Source organism: Microcebus murinus, chromosome 9 (genome assembly GCF_040939455.1).
Source record: "Microcebus murinus isolate Inina chromosome 9, M.murinus_Inina_mat1.0, whole genome shotgun sequence".
NCBI lineage: Eukaryota > Metazoa > Chordata > Mammalia > Primates > Cheirogaleidae > Microcebus > Microcebus murinus.
In genome coordinates, this window is record NC_134112.1 from 63,673,833 (window position 1) to 63,694,238 (window position 20,406).

A 20,406-nucleotide genomic window follows, 5' to 3' on the forward strand; every position below is an offset into this window, starting at 1 on the left:
TGGTTTTTACTTCCATAGTTTATCCTTTTAAGATTATTTTAGTATTCTATTATTTATAATTATATGAGGCATTACTCTTTGGATTAGGAAAAGAATAACGTGCTATTTTAAAACATATAAGGTGTTCAGTCCAGAGGTCACATTAAAAGAAAAAAAAAATAAAACATATAAGGCAGAAGCCGATACTGATTGAAGATTGTGGCATTAATATTTCCTTATAAACATGTTGCTGTTTCTATGTGAGAATCACTGTCTTTTCTTCTGGCTGTACTTGGTTGTAATACAGGAACTTTTTGGTCCCTAAAACAAAGGAAGAGGTGATTGTTTAACATTTCTGTTTAAATCAGTTATTAAACATCTGTAACAAAATACAAGTTCTGGCAAAGGAGTGATCTGTGCTTACTGCCACCTTCTCCCAAACAGTTAAAGGGCTTGAACCTTTAACTGTTTGGGAGAAGGTGGTGGTAATTAAAGGGAGTGAAGCTCTGCTCTCCTTTTTCCTCAGCCCTCTTCTTCTGGTTGGGTTGACCAGAGACACCGCCAGCCACCAGTGTGAGGAAGCTTGGGCTGGAACCCCATGCGGGGCGGGGGCAGGCAATATGGAGGCCAAACTTGCCTGCTTAAATAGCTGAAGCTAGTTTCTCTTTTTTTTTTTTTTTTTTTTTTTGAGACAGAGTCTCGCTTTGTTGCCCAGGCTAGAGTGAGTGCCATGGTGTCAGCCTAGCTCACAGCAACCTCAAACTCCTGGGCTCAAGCGATCCTTCTGCCTCAGCCTCCCTAGTGACTGGGACTACATGTGCCACCATGCCCAGCTAATTTTATCTCTATATATTAGTTGGCCAATTAATTTCTTTCTATTTATAGTAGAGACAGGGTCTCACTCTTGCTCAGGCTGGTCTCAAACTCCTGACCTCCAGCAACACGCCTGCCTTAGCCTCCCAGAGTGCTAGGATTACACGCGTGAGCCACCCCTCCCGGCCTAGTTTCTCTTTTTAGTTTCATCTGCTTCCGCCCACCCCACCCCCACTCCCACTCTGAGGCACAGGTTTTTCCATCAGTTTCTCTCCCATTCCTTTCTTCCTTCATTTACCAAATGTTTACTGTGTGCCTATTTTACAACAGGCACAGAACTAGGGGCTGAGTATCCTGTGAGTGGTAAACAAAACACAGTTTCTGCTCTCACGGAACTTACAGTCTAAGGTGGGAGACGATCAATGAAGTACACATACCAATAAACATGATGACTGCTTGCAGTAGACACTTCCAAGGTGACAAGTGGAAGACGATGATGGAGAGGAACAGGCTGGCGCTCTCTGAGGAGATAATATTTAAGGAAGGTGTTAGCACGTGCAGATCTGGGGAAGATGCTCTCAAGCAAAGGGAACAGTGCAGGTTAAACACCCTGAGGTGGCAGAGAGCTCAGCTTGGTGGGGCTGGAGCATAGTGGGAGAGAGGGAAGGGGAGCAGGTCGCCAAAGCAGGGCCCTACGCATTCAAAAGTCTGTAATGGAAAGGCACCGAAAAGCTTTAAACTGGGAAAAATATGGTCAGATTTGTATTTTTAAAATATTATTCAGGCCAGGCGTGGTGGCTCACACCTACAATCCTAGCACTCTGGGAGGCCGAGGCAGGCGGATCGCTCAAGGTCAGAAGTTTGAAACCAGCCTGAGCAAGAGTGAGACCCAATCTCTGCTAAAAATAGAAAGAAATTAATTGTCCAACTAAAAATATATAGAGAAAAAAGTAGCCGGGCATGGTGGCGCATGCCTGTAGTCCCAGCTACTCGGGAGGCCGAGGCAGAAGGATTGCTTGAGCCCAGGAGTTTGAGGTTGCTGTGAGCTAGGCTGACGCCATGGCACTCTAGCCTGGGCAACAGAGCCAGACTCTGTCTCCCCCCCACCCCCCAAAAAAACAAAACAATATTATTCTGAGAGGAATGTAGACTTGTTTTATGTGCAGAGTATATCTCTCCAAGGATATACAAGGAACGGGTCTTTCTGGTTGCCTACAAGAACGAACAGGGTAGCTGGGGGACAGGGGCAGGAGGCAGAATTTTTACTATAGATGCTTTATTAACTTCTGATTTTGTACCGTAAGATGGCATTATATGTATCCCAAGACCAGAAGCAGGAATAGGAAGAAGGCTATTGCAGAGGTCCAGGACATATTTGAGACATACATAGGAAAATTTCGTGATCAGACTGTGTGAGAAAAGAAAAGGGAAGGATTATGATAGTTCCTGCTTTTTGATTCTGGACTGAGCAACTAAGAGGATGGTGATGATAATTACTGAAATTGGGGACAGTTGAAGAGGGACAGTTTGGGAACATTGGCAGCCCCAGAGTTTCTTTTTTTTTTTTCTTTTTTTTTTTGAGCAAAGCTTCATTTGTAAGCCCCAGAGTTTCTATTTAGGAAGGCTTATGGGTGGCCAGCTAGTTGGAAGTAGGGGCTGAAAGAAATTTGTTTTAAATATGTACTTGCATAGCATTTGTATCACTCAGGATAAATTTAATCATAGTGCAGTGGCCTAAAACACACACATGCTCACATGTGTGTGCATACACCTCAGAACTAAAAAAAGTAAAAACCTTAGTGACTTATACAAGAAAAGGTTTTTGTTTGGTTTTTTTGTTTTTTTTTTTTTATTGCTCAATGTTTGCTGTGGGTCAAGGCAATTTTTCTCCATGCAATGGCTCAGCATTCCAGGCTGCTTCAATCTTACATCTCAAACATGATCACCGTGGTACAAAAGAAGCCAAAGGGAAAAAAAAAAAGAAAACAAGGAGAATTGTGAATCTGCTTTAAAATATTTCTACCCAGAAGCAATGGGTAACTTTCACTCACATTTCAGTGGCCAAAGCAAAAGAGGTAGACAAATATTCTCAAATGACTAGGAAGGGAAAATATAGATGAACACTAATAATGTTTACCATGACACTTTATATAAGAATGAAAAAAATTCAAATGTTTGCATCAAAGAACAGGGTAAAGGTCATGGGAGAGAGGTGGAGCTTGGACCATCAGTGAGCACCCCTTCTGTTCAGTGTTGTGTTTTGTGGGAGGGTGGGGGTGGGCCAGGGAACCCAAGAATCCCATGGACATGCTGAATTCAAGATGTTTCCATCCAAGTAGAGGTACTGAATAACCAGTTAAATCAGAAGGTCAGAGGCCAGATCTAAACTGAAAATATAAATTTGATAGAATATATATCTACAGTTGGACAGTGGAAAGTGAAGCCCAACAAGAGTGCTCTAGGCTGGTATGGTTAGGGATAAGATTGCCAAGGGAAATGTTTAGAGAATAATTAGAAGAGATTTACCCTTTTAATTTTGCCAATTAAAAAAAAAAATAAAGGAGAGTGCTATGGACGGAGCCCTGCAGACAAACAAAGTTAAACAGCGGTTTGGAAGGGAAAAATGAGAGATGGACAGGGAGAATCGAGCAACATTATTAAAACTAAGGGAAAAGAGCTTTAAAAGGTATGTGTGTTTCTGTTCTTATCCAAGCAGAAAGCAGACCCTCTACTTGTGTAATGGATCCCCTTCTTTTTTGCATCTCAACTCCTCGTTCTCTACAGAATCATTTTTATTAGCACTTAAACATGTGCTAGTGACATCTCCCATCTTATAAAACAAGACCCACCTCTTTCCTTCTTTCTAACTAGCATTGTATTACAAAGCTCTAGGCACATGGGTACCCTCTCAGTTGCTCCAATGTTCCAAGTTATTTAGCACCTTTGCACTTACTCTTCCCTCTGCCTGGTTTTCCCCCCAGGTTAGACTAAAGTTAACTCTTTCCCATCTTTCAGGTCTCAGCTTAAATATCATCTTCCAAAGAGGGCTTCTTCCACCACACTATATAACCCAGTTCTCCACCCCCCCACCAGACCCACGGGGGCTTCATATCACATTGCCCTGCTCTATTTCCTTCATAGCATTTACAATTCTTTGAAATTATTGTTTAATTATTTATATGTCAGTCTCACCCCACTAGAAACAAGTTCCAAGAGGATATAAGGAAAGCTTAGTTGAGGAAGGGGGATGAAGGTTGGGGAGCATAAGGAGTGGTCATTTCTTCCCAAAGTGTCACCTTTTCAGCAATTTGAAGATAATGCTTTTTTTTTTTTTTTTTTAAAGAGATAGGGTCTTGCTGTGTTGCCCAGGCTGAAATGCAGTGGCATGACCATAGCTCACCACAGCCTTGAATGCCTGGGCTCTAGTGATCTTCCTGCCTCAGCCTCCAGAGTAGCTAGGATTACAGGTGTGTGCTACCAAACCTGACTGATTTTTTTTTTTAATTTTTAATTTTTTAGAGACAAGATTTCACTGTGTTGCCCAGGCTGGAGTACAGTGGCATGATCATAGCTTTTTAAAAATTTTTTGTAGGCCGGGCGCTGTGGCTCACGCCTGTAATCCTAGCTCTTGGGAGGCCGAGGCGGGCGGATTGCTCAAGGTCAGGAGTTCAAAACCAGCCTGAGCAAGAGCGAGACCCTGTCTCTACTATAAATAGAAAGAAATTAATTGGCCAACTGATATATATATAAAAAATTAGCCGGGCATGGTGGCGCATGCCTGTAGTCCCAGCTACTCGGGAGGCTGAGGCAGGAGGATCGCTTGAGCCCAGGAGTTTGAGGTTGCTGTGAGCGAGGCTGATGCCACGGCACTCACTCTAGCCTGGGCAACAAAGTGAGACTCTGTCTCAAAAAAAAAAAAAAAATTTTTTTGTAGAGATAAGGTCTTGCTAGGCTGGTCTTGAACTCCTGGCCTCAAGCAGTCCTCCTGCCTAGGCCTCTTAAAGTACTGGGATTACAGGTGTGAGCCACTGTACCCACTCTTTAAGATAATATGTTTATAGGAGAGTTGATACTATGATGAAAATAACTTTTGAGTAAGCAATCTGAAATCCAGATTGTCACACAAGCACAGAAGTTAGTCAAAGTGTGGCCCTTAATAAGGGCTTGCTGTCCCACCAGCCAATGTTGTGGGGCTCACTATGCCCCTTGTCCTGGCCCCAGGCCAGATAACTCTGCTGTTATAATCTGGTTACACCCTTGGAGTAACACCTCATCTGTCTATACAGCACAGTGCCTAGAACAGTGTCCAATGTATAGTAGGTGCTTAATAATTTTTTTTTTTTTTGAGACAGAGTCTCACTTTGTTGCCCAGGCTAGAGTGAGTGCCGTGCGTTAGCCTGGCTCACAGCAACCTCAAACTCCTGGGCTCAAGCAATCCTCCTGCCTCAGCCTCCCGAGTAGCTGGGACTACAGGCATGCACCACTATGCCCGGCTAATTTATATATATATATATACATATATATATATATATTAGTTGTCCAATTAATTTCTTTCTATTTTTAGTAGAGACGGGGTCTCACTCTTGCTCAGGCTGGTTTCGAACTCCTGACCTTGAGCAATCCGCCTGCCTCGGCCTCCCAGAATGCTAGGATTACAGGCGTGAGCCACCGCGCCCGGCCAGTGCTCAACAATTATTGAATAAATGACTGAATAAAAAAATAAAGGTCTATGAAGACAATGGTTGTAAATGTTGCAGGCAGTTTAGCTACATTTGCACTGAAAACCACCAATGATTTTGACATGAAGGAGTTCATTGGTAACCTCAGCAGGGACATTTTCAGTTGAGTATTGGCAAAACAGCCAGACTGTGGGGAGTTGAGGAGGGAGTAGAAAGAGAAGAAAGAACATGGAGCCAGGGAGACTGCTCTTTCTAGAAGCTTGGCTGCAAAGGGGAGAAATAACAGGACAGTAACTACAATATGCAAAATGAAGGGAGAGTTTTGACTTGTTTTAAAAGGCAGAGACTTCAACTTCTTTTATATGCTTATACAGTAAAGCCAGTAATAGAAGAATCCAAAATGTACAAAAGGGAATAGGTAACTGATGGCGTGTGAACAAAAGACAAGAAAGGATTTAACATGGATGGGACAAAAACCTCCCTTCCTCTGAGAAAAGGAGGTAAGGATGGGTTGGGGGAGGGGGTGGAGAGGCTGAAGGAGTAGTCCTGACCCTGCCTCTCTTTTCTAAAATAGAAAGCTTAGCCTAGATTGACTTTCCAGACTGTTGTTTTCAACTTCCTTTCTTACCCAGTTTAATTCTGTCCTGCATTTGTTTACATCTCCTCTTCGCTTTTGCCCTTTTTTTTTTTTTTTTGAGACAGAGTCTCGCTTTGTTGCCCAGGCTAGAGTGAGTGCCGTGGCGTCAGCCTAGCTCACAGCAACCTCAATCTCCGGGGCTCAGCGATCCTCCTGCCTCAGCCTCCCGAGTAGCTGGGACTACAGGCATGAGCCACCATGCCCGGCTAATTTTTTGTATATATAATTTTAGTTGGTCAATTAATTTATTTCTATTTTTGGTAGAGACGGGGGGGGGGGGGGGTGTCTCGCTCAGGCTGGTTTCGAACTCCTGACCTTGAGCAATCCTCCCGCCTCCGCCTCCCAAAGTGCTAGGATTACAGGCGTGAGCCACCGCGCCCGGCCCGCTTTTGCCCTTTTATGCTTTTTTAATGTCAACTCCTCTCTGTTCTGGATCCATCGCCAGCCCCTAGAAATTTAGCTGGCTCTAGTCTTCTGGGATCACTCTGCCCTTTGATATCCAAATGACAAAACAGTTTATGCCATGAAACTGTAGGAATCCCAGGCTTTTATCCAATTCATCTGTATTAACAAGTGCTTTCACAATTTAAAACAATGTATCACCTTAATTCTATAATTCAGTTCCAACTGAATTAATAATAATAATCCATCCCAAAGATGGACATAGCCCTATCCTTTATTTCCTTAAGACATAACTAGGATATATTTAATAAGATTTTACTTGAAGGCTTAGGGACAACAGAAAAGAATCATAAGACAGAAAAGTAAAAAGTCTTGTAACCGAAATGTCCAGCCCGTTTTGTTCTTGCTTTACTATGAATTCTCAGATATCAGAAAAACATCTAATTGCAAGAGCACTGTTGATCTTACTTATCACATAGAAAAACTTATAAAAACCTTATTTGAACATGTTTGCTCTTCCAACCAACTTGCTGTCCCTATGTCAGCTGACTGCTCCCTTCTCCTTGGCCCCCCAAAAGTTTCCTCCCATAGCGTATTAGGCACAAAATTTCTGACCTCCAACAGAGTCCTTCTCCAAATCACACCGTGCTATGACATAAGTAGGAGGAACAGATTTATGCAAAACAAAAGCTCTAGCTGTCAGCAAAACCTGACCACCTTAACTACACTCCTGAGATGGTGAAGGTTAGTATCACATACCACACCCAGAAACAGAATAGAAGGGTTTCTCAGTTTGTCTGCTGACGCTTCCACATCAGAATCTCTTGGGGTCTGGGAGTCACAAACCAGAACATGTTTGGTAAGACATGCTTTAGGTAATTATTATGGATGAAATGCTTAGGTTGGGGGCTACAGTATGGATATATCCATATACGTACACTGCATATTGCCACTGTATTTTATTTCTGTCTCTTCCTGACTTCTGAACTTTTGATAAAAGGGGAGATTTTATTTAGCTGTGGCTGGTGCCACCTAGTGGACATCATCTCCTAAACAGGTTTGAGTTTAGGATTTTTACCTATCTGGAAAAGATGGTGAGGAAGATGAAGATGACTAACATTCATTATTTCTTAGGCACTGTGTAAGGTGTGATGCTAATCTATTTACATTCGTTGGCTAATTTATTCTTAAAAAACTCATTACAGGTGGGAACAACTATCCCCATTTTACAGATAATTGGAACTGAGACAAGGAAAGGTTAAGTGAGTTCCCTAAGGAAGGCCAATCAGGAAGTAAATGGCATAGCTAAAATTCCACAGACCAAAACCTTTAACTACTATACTATAACATGGAGCCAATTCTATAATTAAAGAAACCATTGTAATGTGTTTGTATACTGGGAGGTGAGTGAATGTTGATGGTGTGGTTAGCATGCCAGAGATGGTTGAAAACAAGTAGAAACAGGTTCCAAGAAAGCAGCTTGATTGTCCCTTGGGGCATTAGGAAGGGGCCAAAAAATGTCCCGCACTGGACGCTGGGTAAACAAGATTCATTCTGAATTCCTCTGGTGCCTTGGCCAAGTGTTAAGGAGGACTAGGCTATCATTTTTATTGTCTCTTATTGCAGGAGATAAGCAAACAGTAACAGTAAATCGAATAGCTCAAGTTGAGTGAAGACCGACACTCTCCTCCCTCTATAGCAAATTAGAAAGCAGACATTCTCTAGCCTCTCCATGAGAAGTTCATTGCACTCGAGTGCCTATTTTTTCTCTGTAAACTTTATAGCTATCTTTATGGTGCTGTCAAGGACTTTCTGTGTAACTGGGAAAAATTAAGTCATTCCTGTATGTATTAGTCAGCTTGGGCTGCTGTAACACAATACCATAGACTGGGTGGTATAAACAACAGAAATTTATTTTCTCACAATTCTGGAGGCTGGAAGTCCAAGGTCAGGGTGCTGGCATGGATGGGTTCTGGTGAGAGCTCCCTCCCTGGCTTGCAGTCAACTGCCTTCTTGCTGTGTGCTCACAAGGCCTTTTCTCAGTGCATGTACCTGCAAGCTCTCTGGTGTCCCTTCTTATAAGGGCACTAAACAAACCCACCATGAGGGCCCTACCATCATAACCTCATCTAATGCTAATCACCTCCCCAAGACCCCATATCCAAATACTACTACATTGGGGGTTAGGGCTTCAACATGAATTTTGGAGGGATACAAACATTCAGCCCATAATATTCTGACCTCTGGCCCCCTAAAATTCATGTCCTTATTGCATGCAAAATATATTTATTTCATCTCCCACACCCCAAAAAGTCTTAACTCATTCTAGTATCAACTCTGAAATCTAAAGTCCAAAGTCTCTCTAGATCCCACGGAGTGTAGTTAATCAGCTGCTAAGAAAGGAAAAAAAAAAAAGGAAAATAAAAAATTCAGACTCATCTAAATATCACCTCAGTCAGATATGGAAGAGACTTGAGGTATGATTCATCCTGAGGCAAAATTCCTCTCTGGTTATGAACCCGTGAAACCAGAAAAGTTTTGTGTTTCCCAAATACAATGATGGGGCAGGCATAGAATAAACATTCCTGTTCCAAAAGGGAGAAATAGGAAAGAATGAAGGAGTAATCAGTTCCAGGCAAGTCCAAAACTTGGCAAGGCAAATTCCATTAGATCTTAAGGTTGGGAAAATTCCTCTTTGGCTTGGTGCTCTGCCCTCTAGGCTCACTGAGATGGCAGCATCACTCCCATTGCTGATGGGGCAGCCCCAACCACGTGGCTCTCTGCTGAGAGGGCCCTGCCCATGGATCCCCTTGAATCTAAGGTGGAAGCAGTCTTGCCCTCCCCCGCCCCCCCACTCCTGCACTTTGGGCCTGTGGTGGGAGGGGCAGTTCTGATGATCTCTGAATTACTGTTGAAGTCCTTCTTTTTCTTGAAGGATAGCACATGTTTACAGCTGAATAGCTCTATAGCCCTGTCCTGTAAAATCCAATAAGTCCAAATGACTTCCTTCATTTTGTGCCTCCTTCTTTGTCCCCTTTAGATCAACCTGGCAGTGTCTCTGCTGGTATAATGCCATCTCTGTTCCTGGTTTCTGCTGAAATGGCTGCTTAAGTCCATGAATAGCACCATGATCTTTTAATCAAACCAGACACATGTTTATTAGCATTCTCTTCAGAACAATCTGTCTCGTTTTTCACAATATGGATAGGCTAAGATTTTTCCAAATATTCAATTTCTGGTTTCTTTTTGAATAACAATTCCTTCTTCAGTTCATCTCCTACCTTTCACATTTTACTATAAGCAGTCAGGAGGAACCAACCTTCTCCTTCAACACTTTGCTTAGAAATCTCCTTAGTTAAATATCCAATTTCAGCCTCACAGGTTCTGCGTTTCACAAATACTAGAGCACAGGCCAGCCAAGTGCTTTGCCATTTTATAATAAGGATCGACTTTCCTCCGGTTATCATATTCCTTCAATGGTATTTTCCTCATTTTTGCCTGAGATCTCACCGGAATTGTCCTTAATGCCTGTATTTCTAGCATGGACCTCAAAATCCCTCCAGCCTTTACTTATTATCCAGTTTCAAAGCCACTGCCACATACTTAGGTATTTGTTACAGCAGCATCCCACTTCTTGGTACCAAAATCTGTATTAGCTTTGGCTGCCACAACAAAATACCATAGACTGGGTAGTATAAACAACAGAAACTTATTTTCTTACAGTTCCAAAGCTGGAAGTCTGAGATCAGGGTGCCAGCACGCTGGGTTCTGGTTAGGGTTCTCTTCCTGGCTTGCACACAGCTACTGCCTTCTTGTCGTGTGTTCACATGGCCTTCCCTCGATGAATGTGTGTGAAGAGAGAGAGCAAATGAGCTCTTCAGTGTCTCTTTTTATAAGGGCACTAATCTCATCAAGAAGGCTTCACTGTCATGACCTCATCTAATCCTAATTACTTCCCAAAGGCCCATTTCTAAACATCATAAACATTGGGGGTTAGGGCTTCAAAATATGGATTTTAGAAGGGACATAAATATTCAGTCCATAACACAAGATATCCTTTTTTTTCTTTTTAAATATTTATTTATGTTATAAATGAGTCTGTCTCAAGTTTCTTCCAACTTTTTATTATACATATTTTAAACACCGGAAAGTTGAAAGAAGGATGCAGTAGTACACCCACCACCAAGATTCACTGTTAACATTTTGCCATATTTGCCTTATCTGCTTATCTATTTATATATATTTTTTGAAAGTAACTTGCTGGCATCATGATATTTTACCCTTCACCAAGGCAGCATTCATCTCCTACCCAAATACCATTATTACACTTAAAACAATTCCCTCATGTTATCTTCTAGCCCATCTATTTAATATATTAAAATTTCCCCCCAATTTTTTATAGATGTTTCAACTGAATTTGAATCCAATCAAGTGTCAAGCACTGCATTTGGTCGTTAAACCTCTTTAGTCTTATTAATGTACAAAAATCCTCCCAGTCCTTCCCTCCCCATGATATTGACTTTCTGAAGAGACTATGGTGTGACAATGGCATTGTGACTATAAAGATTCATACTGACATATTTACCAATGAAATGGGGGGAAAGCTACAAAATATGGGGGGAAAGTTACAAAAATATGCTGTATAATTAATTGGCCTCATATTTAATTTAAACTTTTTACTTTAGTGGAATCAGAAAGCTTTATCAATTGCACATATTAACACTGGGTTAATTCTAGAACTCTGCCTAAGTTTAGAATACTTTTAAATTTAAGTTCATTAGTAGTTTTTAGCTCAACAAAATACATAGGTAAAAAAAACTCCTCAAATGATGCAGAACACTACAAGAATAAATTCTAAGAATTAACCCAAATCACTTTATTCAGAAATAACTTTTGCTATGGTCTGAATGTCTGTGTCCCCTCCAAATTCATATGTTGAAATCTAACCCCCAATGTGATGGCATTAGGGAGTGGTGCTGTTGAGAGGTGATTCAGGAAAGAGCCCTCATGAATGGGATTAGTGCCTTAATAGAAGAGGCTCCAGAGAGCTGCCTTCCCTGCTTTCTACCACAATTAGAAGACCATCTAGGGAACAAGGAAATGGGTTCTCACCAGATAACTGAATCTGCCAGCACTCTAATCTTAGATTTCTTAGTCTTCAGTATTGTGAGAAATAAAGTTTTGTTGTTTATAAGACACCCAGTCTATGATATTTTGTTATAGCAGCCCGACTGGAGACAACTATCAGTAACAATAGGGAAGAGCACACCCAGCTATCTCTACATGGATAGATAGGTAACAGAACTTCTATAGTAGCCCATATTCAATGCAAGGCTTGCTTTTACTCTATCAGTACTTCAAGGGGGTTGATCCCTACAGTCTGCATTTCCCTGGCTCCTGCACCAGCTGACATCTGGCTGGAATCAATCAATGGGAGACTGGTGGGAAATTGAAAGGCATGAGAAAGGGAGAAGCCAGGGGTATATTCTTCACAGGAGCTGTGTTTCCTTTGGCTGCCTGTGGTTCCGGAAACACTGCTTTCTCCCTTTGTCCCTTCAGCCTAAGAACTGAGTGGCTTCTGGCTCTTACTAATCACTGGGTTACCTTACTGTCATGTTTGACTTCTCAGCTCTTCTATAACCTGAATAACTAATTCCATGTATTAAATTCCCTCACCAAAAGGGCATTTATTGAAACCTCAAATTCAGTACCCCCATAATATGCCAGAAAAATAAACTGTAAACTAAGAGACAGCACACACACACACAAAAAAATTCCCTCACCAAAAACACTTGAAGCAGTTTCTATATAGACTCTGACTGCTCTACAATAGATGCTATCTTTAATGGAAAAGTTCTAATTTTAACTAATTTTATTTGAAGTTGGTACAACAAAAAGACATGAAGTAAAAACATTTTTTTTTCTTTAATGTGAGAGGTATTCTTTTCTAAAAGGTCTTGCCAGGTTAAGAAATTAATGAAACCTCCAAGAAGTTGAATTTGTTATTCTTAATATAGTTAAGCATTGCTTATTGGCAGAGTATGTTTGGAGAAATGCATTATGTTGTTGTACAAACATTGTAAAGTATACTTACACAAACCTAGATGGTATAGCTTACTACACACCTGGTCTATATGGTATAGCCTATTGCTCCTAGGCTATGAACCTGTACAGCATGTTACTCTATTGAATATTGTAGGCAATTGCAACACAATGATAAGTATTTGTATATATGAACATAGAACAGGCACAGTAATAATATGGTACAAAAGACAAAAAAATGAGTACAACTGTATAGGGAATTACAATGAATGGAACTTGCAGGACTGGAAGTTGCTCTGGGTGAGTCACTGAATGGTGAGTGAATGTGAAGGCCTAGGACATTATTGTATACTACTGTAGACTTTATAAACACTGTATACTTAGGCTACACTAAATTTATTTATTTATTTTTAGACAGAGTCTCACTCTGTTTCCCTAAGTAGAGTACCGTGGCATCAGCCTAGCTCACAGCAACCTCAAACTCCTGGGCTTAAGCGATTTCTGCCTCAGCTTCCCCTGTAGCTGGGACTTTACAGGTGCACACCACGTGACACCCAGCTAATTTTTATATTTTCAGTAGAGATGGAGTCTCGCTCTTGCTCAGGCTGGTCTCCAACTGCTGAGCTCAAGCAATCCTCCCACCTTGGCCTCCCAGAGTGCTAGGATTACAGGCATGAGCCACGATGCCCAACTACAATTAAATTTATATAAAAAAATTTCTCTTCCATCAATAGTAAATTAAAAAAAATTTTTTTTTAAAGGCTAGCCAAGTGAAGAAGAAACAAAGAAATCTCTAACTGGTTGTGCTCAATTAGTTGTAAACACCACTGTACTAGGACTAGCCAATTTTTTTTAACTTTTTGATTATTGTAATAAAACTTAGCTTAAAACACAAACACATTGTACAGTTGTACAAAAATATGTTTCCTTATTAGATAAGCCTTTTTCTTTAAAAATTTTTAATTTTTTACTTTTTAAACTTTTTTGTTAAAAATTAAGACACAAACACACATTAGCATAGCCTACACACAGTCAGGATCATCAATATCCCAGTCTTCTACCTGCATATCTTGTCCCAGGGAAAGGTCTTCAGCAGGCCTGGACCTGTTATCTCCTTTGATAACAATGCCTTCTTCTGAAATACCTCCTGAAGGGCTTGCCTGAGGCTATTTTACAGTTAACTTTTTTTTTTTTTTTTTTTTTTTATTTTATTTTATTTTTTTTTGAGACAGAGTCTCACTTTTGTTGCCCAGGCTAGAGTGAGTGCCATGGCGTCAGCCTAGCTCACAGCAACCTCAAACTCCTGGGCTCAAACGATCCTCCTGCCTCAGCCTCCCAAGTAGCTGGGACTACAGGCATGTGCCACCATGCCCGGCTAGTTTTTTGTATATATATTTTTAGTTGGTCAATTAATTTCTTTCTATTTTTAGTAGAGACGGGGTCTCGCTCAGGATGGTTTCGAACTCCCAACCTCGAGCAATCCGCCCGCCTCGGCCTCCCAGAGTGCTAGGATTACAGGCGTGAGCCACCGCGCCCGGCCTTAACTTTTTTTTTTTTATGAGCAAAAGTATACTCTAAAATAATGATATAGTAACTACATAAGCCAATAATGTAGTCGTTTCTTATCAAGTATTATGTACGGTACATAACCGTATATGCTATAATTTCACATGACTGGCAGTGCAGTAGGTTTGTTTACACCAGCATCACCACAAACACGAGTAATGTATTGTGCTATGTTGTTAGGCTGGCTGTGACATCACTAAGCAATAGGAATTTTTCAGATCCATTATAATCTTATCGGACCACCACTGCATATGTGGTCCATGGTAGCCCAAAACATCACTATGTGGAACATGACTGTATTTTAAACTACTTTTAAATTCTAACCAGTGAAGGTAGATGATTTTCAAAAAATTAGTACTTACATGCTTTCTATCCCCTCTGCTTTTTACAATTTTCCTGTTATATTTGTTTTGTCCAGGTTTATAATATTTACCTTCTATTCTATAACCAAAATTTCCATAATTGCTTAGTATTAGGAAAGTTGAATATTTAAACCAGCTATACTTTATTAGAATTTAAGTTTTTCACAGGCAAAGTAAGTTATTTGCTTTGTTCACTCATACATCTGTAGTGCCTAGAAGAGTGTCTGACACATAGTAGGCACTAATAAATGCTTGAATAAATTACTTTACCAGTTTTTCACTTCCTGAGTTTTAAATTTTAATTTCTCTAATTAACTAGATTTGATTGTTGTATGTACATACATGTATAAAAAAACACACACATATACACAGTGTACCTCCATCCACCACTCCCAAGAAAGCTCAGGCATGTTGTGTTACTTGAGACCCTTCATGATTGAAAATGACTATCTTTGCCTGTACGCTTGAATAACATCCTCACTGGCCATATTTTTTGGCTGTATGTCCCCCAACAGAACCTCTATACACCTGGGCCATCTTCTGGCATTAGATGCTCTTTGCTCATTTTATTGAGTGAACTCTGAATATTGGTGTTATAAATTGTTACTAGTTCTTTACAATCCTAGTTATTAGTGCCTTCACATCATAAATGTTTTATTTTTTAGCCAGTTATTTTCCACATTCATGTACAATTTATAAATGTTTTTAAATTTTGACATGGCCATATCTTTGATGACATTCTTTAGTAGGTCAACAAATATTTTGTGAGTAGCTTCTGCTCAGTTCTGTCTGTCATACAAATATGAAGAACAATGGACCCTATTCTTAAGGAGCTTTACTTGTAGGGTGGATAAAATAAGCATGTTGACACAATACAAAGTAGAAAGTGGTATCTTAAAAGAAACAGTGCCTGGGTGTTCTGAAGGTGGAGTAATTATCAAGAGGAATAAAAGAAATGAACATTGGCCGGGCTGGGTGGCTCACGCCTATAATCCTAGCACTCTGGGAGGCCGAGTTGGGTGGATCGTTTGAGCTCAGGAGTTCGAAACCAGCCTGAGCAAGAGTGAGACCCCATCTCTACTAAAAGTAGAAAGAAAGTAATTGGCCAACTAAAAAAAAAAAAATATATATATATATATATATATATACATATATATATATATAAAATAAAATTAGCCGGGCATGGTGGCTCATGCCTGTAGTCTCAGCTACTCGGGAGACTGAGACAGTAGGATTGCTTGAGCCCAGGAGTTTGAGGTTGCTGTGAGCTAGGCTGACGCCACAACACTCACTCTAGCCTGAGCAACAAAGTGAGACTCTGTCTCAAAAAAAAAAAAAAAAAAAAAAAATAGAAGTGGAGAGCAGACTCCTGTTTAAAAGCCACTTGAGGCCGGGCGCCATAGCTCACACCCATGTTTTTAGCTCACACCCATGTTTTTGCTCCTTTGGAGTTCTGGAGGTAGCCACTCTCAATTATAAGAAATAAACTCCAAGTAGCTGTGTTTTAGGTTACCTGGCATTCTTTGGCCTTGGATAACTATCTTCCTCCTCTTCACCCCTTTGCACAGATGTTTAAGGGATAAGTCCTCTCATCGCTAAGATTGATCCTTCCTTTCAGATGTTTCTAGAATAGTATCAGCTCTTCAAAACACTATGGTAGATATAAAGCAGTGGTTTTCAAACTTAAATTGCAACTCATCAGTGTACTCTGACATCATTTCAGTGTGTTATAGCACATTTTTTAGAAGGGCAGAATAGAAATTGCAGAGAGCACTGCATATAGCAAGGGTAAGTATAGTTTCATGTCACTTACATATATATTTGTGTGAGTTTGTGTTTTACACTGGGCTATGATGTAACACATAGAGATACATTTATTTAAACAGTAACAAGGTCTATTTACAAACCAAATAAACCAGGTGTGTTAGTCTGTTTGTGCTGCTTTAACAAAATATCTGAGACTGGGTAATTTAAAAACAACAAAAAAATTATTTCTCATAGTTCCAGAGGCTGGAAAGTCCAAGATCAAGATGTTAGTAATCTGGTATCTGATGAGGCCTCTCTGCTTCCAACATGACACCTTGTTGCTGTATCCTCACCTGGTGGAAGGACAAAAGGGCCAGGCAGCTCTCTAAGGACTCTTTTATAAGGGCATTAATTCCATTCATGAGGGCAGAACCCTCATGACTTAATAACTTCCACAGAGGCCCCACCTCTTAAAACTAACAAATGGTTTAAATTCCAACATATGAATTTTGGGTCAGGGTACCCAGAGATGAAAGCTTTCTTAAGTCTAGGAAACAGTATCACAGATTACTTGCCTATAATGTAATGCCATAGCCAGAGAGCAGTTTAATACCCTAAGCATTCTTTCAGGAGTAAGCTGAATAGAAGAGAGAGAGAAAAAAACAAAGCAATTACTTCTTAGCAAAGAAGCTGTAGGGAGGAGCAGGCATACCCAGCTCAAAGGATATACACTGCAAAATTTTCCTTCTTATAAAAGAAGGAAGAAAAAAACAAAGAAAGAAGGAAGGAAATTTGCAGGAACTCTCTAGATCAAAGGGCTTCTTTTCAAATGGATATGTATATTGTCAGGCCTCAAAGGATGTGATCTTAAAGAGTTGAGTGGGAAAATGCCTTCAATCAGCAATGTTCAGTCCTTAGAGTCTTTATTTCCTTCGGATTCCATGAATCAGTCCCTTGCCTAGTTTTTGATGGTATTTGAAAAGCTGGCCATCATAACTTGATAAGGCATATATCTAACTAGTATATTCTACTGCCTTTTCCATCCATTTCTACTTACCAAACTTATTAACATATAGTGAACACTATTAAAATCAGTTTTTTTAAATGAACAATTCATTCATACTTTCTGGCATTTTGGCCATCATAGGTATATCTTGCTTCTTGGTATTCTTCTCTTAGGTGTAACAGTATTTATTCTCCCCAAATTTAAGATGTGCTCATTGTTTTTGAATATATCTTGCTGGATTTCATTGTTTACATGAATATATCACACTAAGTTTTGTTACAGGCTCTATTTCTCAAGTGTTACTGTGAAATCTTACTTTTTCAAGGTTATTTACAACCATACCTTAGTTCATATCCCAAACATGGATCAACAGTACAGGTAAAGCTGATCATTGTCCTCTATAAGAGCCATACAAGTCTCACATCTGTGTCCTTGCTCTTCTCTGTTTGATATACCTCCTTCGCAGCTCTGCTCCTTTCCATATTTTATCTGTTCATCAAGGTTCAGCTTAAATCCCTTCATAAAGCCTATCTAACTACCCTCAGTCCCACTGCTCATTACTTTCTCTGAATGAAGGTAACACTGCATTCCCTCTAAACACTTAGAACCTAATTACATGGATCTTTAAGCATTTCTATAAATGCTAGCCTGTATGGTCCTTGAGGTAGGGGGCTGTTATTTAGACAGCTCTTGCCTTCTGCAGTCTTAGGCACTCAGTGGGATAGAGTTGAAAGCGCATTAGGAGATGAAGGTTATTTATTGTCCTGATCTAATACTGAGGAGTCTGAAAGAAGCTCTTGGGTAAACAAGCTGATATGTATCTTACTTTTCTCACAGCATAAACATGTAAATGGAAGGCTAGCAAAACATCTTGAAGGCCATTAGCTTATAATTCACAGGCTGGTTGAGGTCTGTTAGTAAGATAAAAGTATACACCTCAGTGCTCCAGTTTGTTCATTATGACTTTTCATTTTTATAAACCTTAGGTCAGTAACATGCTGTATAAATATTAATGGTGACTCTTCATTAAAAAATGTGACTGGTTGCAGCACACAGGTCACTAATAAGGGATACTAGAACATAGTAATAAAATAATCTATGTATAGTCTCACATATCAATTTAGATAAAGAGATTAATTTGTCACACTGCTACTGCATTGGTAACGTGAAGTAACCACAATTAAGAGGGAAAATGAATATAGAGCACAGATGTTAAAGCAATGCATGGAAGTAATAGATGTCAAATCAAATGATACATGCTTAACATTTTATCAAATCTAAAATAAGTGAATCTTCTTTCAGTAAATTTCCATAACTTGATGCAACATAAAAGGCTGACAAAACTTCTGACTTACAGATTAAATTATATAAAATACAATTGGAATGTTCTTTTTAATTCTAATTATTTAAATATTAGCATCAGTTGACACTAATAATATTCTGAACCTTATCTGGATCTATCTGAAGTTTAGCTGATAGGCTAAGCGTGATTTAAAAAAAAAAAGCACTTCCTAGGCGAAAACTATCCTCTGTTATATCCCCAAATTGGTAAAAAAAAAAAAAAAAAATGTCTGACCATATCAGCACTGTATTTAAAGAAACAGGGAGAGTTATGGGAGAAAGGTTGAGCTTTCCCCAACCCCCAAACAACAATAATCTCTTAGCAATCGAAAGAATCTTGAAAACTACTTAGTAATACATAACTATACATTGTAACAAAGCAAGGATAATTTTGATTCAAGAATGTCTTTAGTTCACTCTTGAGCCAAGGGAAAAAAAGTCCTTTGTTGTGAATATACCTAAAAACTTGTTTATAAAGCTGCATATATGGTGGTAAAGTCTTTTAAAAGATCCCAGTACAATAATCACCAAATAACATGGCACATTTAAATAGTATTGATCATCACAGTATTATTCAGAGCTGTTACTGTACAACTAGGCAGATATAACACATGGCTACACATACTTTATTTGGAATTCTGTACCGTGAAACATTTCTGTAAGAGGTCAATAATCTTCTATTGATCTAGGAACTCTGGCACTGAAAGCGTGAATAAACCAAGGTAATGATGTCGTCACCAAGGGACAGCAAGAATAGAACCCAAATCCCTCGACTCCCAAGCTTGTGTTTTCCACTAATTGTGCTCCTGTCTACTCATCTGTGAACATCAAGTGTAAAGGTTTGGAGAGGGGAGTGGACACAAATGAGCCAAGTCTGCGAGGTGTGGACTGCACTGAAGGTCCTAAGGAATCGCCCTTTGGCACTTTCCTTTTGTTTTGGCTGAAGAAGATGAAAGCAGCAGCAACCACAAACCCCGGGGACCAAGAACTGGAACTAGGTACCGCCTGTTGTGGTAACTCTCTCTTCCTCATTGTCGGCTTTTCCTTTTCAACCCCTCCCTTCCGGCCAAGCCCTGGCGCTCCCCTCACCTCCTCCGGTTTCTATCTCCCCTTCTTCAACCCCACTCTGCACGGCGGTGCCAGGTGTCCCCGTAAGAGGCGGCAGCTGCGCCGCACGCGCCCTACACCTGGCCCTCGCGTCCAGTCCTTAGGAGAGGTGCTCGCAGGGTTCGTAGCGCCACAAGCGTTTTCTCTGCAAAGCGGTGGCCAAGCATAACGTTTCAACTGCTACGAACTTAAGAGCGGGGAACGGAGGCATATACCAGGTCTGCTGTGCGTGAGTCTAGGAAGCTCCGTCACGACAAAGCAAAATTTAGACAATAACCACAGAGCCTTTCTCTCTAGCTGGGGGCTTCCCAGAGCTCAGCCATCCCCCGGGCAACCTCCCACTGGAGGACGCCTTCCAGAGCGCGCGTGTTTACACTTTTCCTAGACCGGGCGGAGGAGACGCGAGCTGGTCCCGGACCCCGGGGGATTCCAAACCGTTACTCCGCCCGCCGGGGTGGGGCCAGCGCAACGGCCGAGCCTGCGCAGTTGGGCCTGGCTGGCTCCAGGGCGCCGGCGCACTACAAGTCCCAGAAGGCATCGCTCCGCGGGGCCGGCGGCCCTTACCTGCCGGGAGCTTATTCCTTTGGCTTCCACCGCTCTCCCCCTCCCGTGTCCTTTCCACTGTTAAAAGCTACTTTCTCTTGAAGCACATGAGAAGCCTCAGCAACCTTAACGGTGAAGCTCTTCGCGTACTCGCTCTTTCTGCTTTTGCCCGAACTATGCCTG

The 20,406-nt window shown here is 40.7% G+C and overlaps 1 long non-coding RNA gene across 1 annotated transcript; it reads right to left on the bottom strand.

Annotated features, from left to right (window-relative positions):
* On the bottom strand, nt 1-20,378 carry LOC105860948 (uncharacterized). Its single transcript, XR_001149289.3, has 3 exons — nt 20,245-20,378; nt 1,230-1,313; nt 1-300 (listed from the first exon to the last, which is right to left on the bottom strand). It is a non-coding gene; the product is annotated as an uncharacterized LOC105860948 (long non-coding RNA).
* Between the last annotated feature and the right edge of the window lie 28 nt (nt 20,379-20,406).